Below are 5479 nucleotides of genomic sequence, written 5' to 3'. Positions count from 1 at the left end.
AAAAGCTTTGTAATTCTTTTTATTGCTTCTGTGAACCTCTTCTTTACCATGTTCTCTATCATGGATGTAGAGGTGAGTATCCTTGGTATCTGACTGCACCTCATCCCTGCTCCATCAGCAGTGTTTCCATGAACTGTAGTATTTGTAAACACATCTCTTTCTTTACTATACTCTATGAGACCTTGAGGCCAGGAACCCTGACACATCCTTCTGTAGCTTGAGTATCAAGTACTATTGTCAACATAAATAGGCACTCAATAAATATTGATTGAATTAAATAAGTAAATGAATTTAGTCACTGTGCAAAATAGTTGTCACATTAACCCTGAAAACTTTGAAAAATATACAATAACCACATACCTAATGATATGGTCAAGGGATTAATCTTTGAGTTTTTTCAATGATGGATATTGAGGAATTGAAAGGATATTAATAGTAAAAAGTTTCTATATGAGCTCTGCCAGTGTCCTAAAGGGACACAAGCTACCTCTGATCATTTACTAAACTTCTGTGACATTTAACAAACAGCAGAATTACAGCCTATGACACAGACAAGTCATGAGAATAAAGGTCTAAGACAGTAAACATGAATCCCAGCCCCTCTCCCAGGTGGCCTAGAACTCTTGCCTTGTGGGTCTGATGGTATTGTCAGAGGGAATAAAGACAAGAGGATATCTCATTTGGAGAAAACAGTTTTAGACATTAGGTATCAGCCTATACTCCCTCCTCCCTCAGATCCCACACTGAGGTCCAGTGAATACTCTGCATCAAGCTCAGCTCACAACATCTCCTAAAGCTATTTGGGCCTTCAGCAGGAAGAAGTTCAGAAGCCCCAGTCCAGCATTCCTTCTCAGAAGTCACTTTCTATCTCCCACCTCACATTCCCAGTCCCTGTTCCAGAGGCCCAGAAACCCCCTAATAACCCAGTTTATGTTGATGAAAACAATAATAATGTTATTTCACATGAATGCAGCCTCAAAATATGCCAGGTATGATTCTGGGTTCTTTACATGTTTGTATTAGTTTAATCTTTACAATGGACTGCTTTACTAGGTACTAAACTGTGCACATATTACAGAGGAGGAAAATGAAGACACCCAAAATTTCCCTGTTTTGTTTGCCTCTGTTTTCTCATCATTATGTTGCATCTAATTACTGCAGAATCCATAATGCTGACTGCTTAGTGGTTGCCTGACCCTTCAGATATTGTGCCCTGAACTTCTGAAGCTGAATCTGCACACCATTAGCCCCCATTACCCATGCTCCCTGCCACCTTTCATCCTGGTCAATCACCTGCTCACTGCAGTTCTGAAATGGAGAGGAAAGGATAGATTTAAGCTCATTTATTCTTTACTGTATTTAATATGAACACACAATGCTGATAGAATTAAATCAGGATGTATAAAATATGAGTAAAATGACTAGGGGTGACAGGTATTTATGCTATATAATATCTGAATTGGTCAAAAAAGAAGTCAAGGTGCTATGTTAAAAATAGGTTATCTTGTAGAAGTCTTTTAGGCATCCAGGATCTGTAAACTCTCTTTGTAATAAAACACAAGACATTCATTAACAAAGTATCAGTACAGAGCAAGAACCAAACCATCACTGCTCCATTATATAGAGAGAGAATCTATAGAAACACCAGACTCAGGGTTTCACTGACTCCTGAACAGCCTTGCCCATGAAGGACACACTCACTCTCACATTTTAATACTTCAGATAATAGCAGCTCTCCATTTCATTCACAGTTTTGAGGTCAGTGTCAGCATAAGCTGTTTCAGAAATTATTTCCCTTTTGAGTCAGGTGGAGTCAGGTGGGATAGGCGACTTGGGGAAGGGGGAACTGGAGGCATCGACGTATAGTGCAGGGCTTGGAGTTGTATTGCAGACTGCATCTGCATTTCTCACATTGATAGATTCCATTACCCTAGTTCATACTTCTAATTCAGAATCTCCTACGTGTGACCAAGTTTTATCCACATGTATAAAACTGTGTATTTACAAAGACGATTCTAATACTTACCACTGATTCAAAAATGCTGCTAGAATTATTACCTCAGAAGAGAAAGAATGCTATTAGCATATATGTTCTGTTCCAATAAGATTAAAAAATATAAATGAGCTACTGATAAACCAAAAGGATTAGGAAACCAGAGAGAGCCCTTCAGTAGAAAAGAGTTCTGATCATATGAAAATGGACTCTGCAAAGTCTCCTAAATGATGACTGTTCCACAGAGATCCAACTTGAGAAAATAAGGGAGAAATGAATGTTCAGCTGGCCCTCACCTAAGGCAAGCATATATTAATTTTTTTAAAGAATAAGAGATAAAATATCAGTAAGAATATGAGTTTTAGAAAAGTTTCAAGGGGGGGTTTCTTTCTTTTTTGTAGTTTACTGATTATCTGACACATTTAAACTGCAATGGAATTTGCAAATGTTTGATTGATTCAATTTGAGGAGGGACATATCCAACTATCTGCTCCACAAAAGTAGGTCGAGCTCTGGATCTGTAAGTGTCCAAACCCACAAAGGTAAATTTCCAGATTTTTCTTCCCATTGTCTGCCAACTTCTGCTCTCCTGCTGATGACAGTGCTTGCCTGGATCAGGGAGATTATCAAAGACAAAACTATGGTATTATACAAACAGGACCCATACTGAACTGCAGGAGCTTTGGGTCCTTTTCAACCAAGACAGGTCATTAAAAAAAATGAAAAGATGTGTTCTGCAGGCTTAATTAAGGAAGTTAATTTCAGGCCATATCAGGCCCATTAACCTTTCTCTGTTCCTAAAATATCTTATGTAATGTCAGAAAAGAGCAAAGGTAGGAAAATGAGCAGTGTAATTAAACCTGCTTAACCTTAAAATGGAAATGTGTCTGGGGATAGAAGCAATTGGCATGATGCTCCTAACCTGTGTTTATGACTTCAAAACCCAGAACCCATATGCCTCGTTTTGCTATGCTCTATCCTTTTTCTTTGCTATGGTGTTGGACAATTTGGCAGACTGGTTTATTTGGGATGTCTGATCGAAACCATGAGAACTCAGTTCTGAAATTCTGGAAGGGTATCACTGCCTTGATATAGGAAACAAACAAATATTGCTGGTTTCTATAAAGATTTCTTGCTGCATAGAACATATCTAGTTTTTTAAGGAGATAGTTTTCCTTGACCCAGAAATACCTGGTCACTGGCTTCTCTATCCCGGCTATAAGAATATGGTCTGGCTAGGGTTCAGTTTAGTTCAAGATCTGGGAGAACCTTATGAATATGGGTTTGAGAATATATCATTAATTCTTCTGGAATGATAAATTTTATGATCTGGGTAGGTTCAGAGGTAAAATGATTGAATTACAAAATCTTTAACTTCATCAGTGAATTAATCCATTTGATGGATTAATAATTTCAGTTGTCTACTGGGTGGTATCTGTAGGCAGGCAGGCATGGTTGAAGAAAGTAGGTCACTGTGGGTGTGCTCTTGGGGATTTTATTTTATCCTTGGCTCCTCAGGTTCTCTTTCTTCCTGTGTCTCTCTGTCTCTCTGTCTCTCTCTCTCTCCACCCCCTCAACATCTCTCCTCTCTCTTTCCTGGCTTCCACACCTTCCCACCATGATGTTCTGCCTCACTTGAGGCCCACAGCAATGGAGTTGGCTAGCGATGGACCAAACCTCTGATACCATGAGCCCAAGATAAGCTTTCTCTCCTCTAAGTTTTCTTATCAGGTATTTTGGCCACAGTGATGAATAAAACAATAATGTAAGGCTGAATATGAAAGGAAAAGGTCATAGCAAAAATTGAGCTGCCTAGTCAATCCCAGCAGAAGTTCTCACCATCAGGCTCACGCCCTGGTGAGGAACCATCGCCAGTGGGGAAGATAGCTGCCTAAGCTATTTCTCTTCTGCTCAGTCCCCTCACTTCCTCTAAGTTCAGGGTCCTGGGCTAAACCATTGTAGGAGGCAAGCATTTCCCATCAATCCAAACCAATCAGAAATACTGCAAATTCTGAAAATTATCATATGCATTCAGGTCCCTATTAAATACAAGCAGATTATGCCTACTACAAATTACTTGTAATGACTTGGTATTCCCCAGGAGCTTCTCAGCCCAATCTCTAATATTAGGGTTATCATAAAATACAGAACACTTGTTTTTAACTTGCTAAACTGTATTTAATCTCCAAATGGTAATTATCACACATCACTGAAAAATGGAGACAACCTGGAACCAGCCTTACTGGCTTATTTTATATATGAGCAACCTGAGATTCAAAGCTTTATTTTTGATTTTTAAAAAGAACTAAACTTTTTTGACAAACTGCTGCAGACATGTTGACATAAATTTAAGCTACCTATTTAGGCAGACTTATAAATGTAGCATTTAATCTTCCAAGAACAAAATAGGAGCATGGTACAAATCCAATGAGGACTTTAACGTATGTACAGAGTGAATTTTGATTCCTTTTTCATTCAGTTGCAGTGTCCCTTTTTCTATCATGCTAGTGTTGAGACATACTTGACTACCTTGGGAACAGTTCAATATTGACAACTGTCAACTAAATGAAAAAATTCAGCTTTTGGCTCCAGTGTCCAAATGAGCTTTTTTGTCGAGTGCAGAATCTCAAATGGACAAAATATTTTTATTCTTCCTGAATACTGCAACTTTAATTATTAGTACTACTACTGAAAGAATGTAGCTAAAAAGCTCTACATCAAATTAAATTTAGATGGTCAGTCCCTCTGCCCCAATCGACCTCTTCAAAACTTACTCCCCACTAAATATCTCTCAACACTGTATGTCTGGAGCTAGATTTCAAATCCACATAATGGAAAAAATCAGTTTTACAAACTTAATTTTGTTGTTTTCTGTTTTAAATCTATTAACATTAAAATTGCATCAACTATTTAATTCATGAGGATCTTTCATATTAAAATTTAACTTAAGAATCAACCACCATGTGCTTTTAAAGAAAACATTTCTAGAGACATCTGAGCTCACTTTTGCATGGTGGCACCTACTGCTGTTAATGTTTGTGATTTTAAATCTTAAACAGCCCTGAATTTTGAAATGTAGCCTAGTTTGGGATTCTGCAACTACAACTTTATGGGATGCCTCAAATCAAAACTAAGAGAAAGTTAACAAGTCTTTACTTCAGAACCTTTAAGCAAGCTTTGCCACTTTTTAAACCAACAGGTTTTTTTTTTTTTTTACTCAGCTTCTTTTTTATTATAAAAGTTACACTTATATTTATATTTAAACAACGAAGAAAAAAGCATCTACATACTTAAAAATTAATTTGATATTCCTAAATCTATTTTAACTCATTTAAAAATACTACATACAGAAGCCAGAATGCAGGTGTTAAGAATGGAGGAAGGTGTGGAGAAGAAGGGGACCAAGAGGAAAAACACTTAGACAATTACTTGTCTGTTGTGGGTAAAGCAACAGGAATCCTGGGAGACACAAGAAATCAGTAACAA

This window comes from Sciurus carolinensis, unplaced genomic scaffold (assembly GCF_902686445.1).
Source record: "Sciurus carolinensis unplaced genomic scaffold, mSciCar1.2, whole genome shotgun sequence".
NCBI classification, from domain to species: domain Eukaryota; kingdom Metazoa; phylum Chordata; class Mammalia; order Rodentia; family Sciuridae; genus Sciurus; species Sciurus carolinensis.
Note: the sequence above shows the minus strand (reverse complement) of the source record.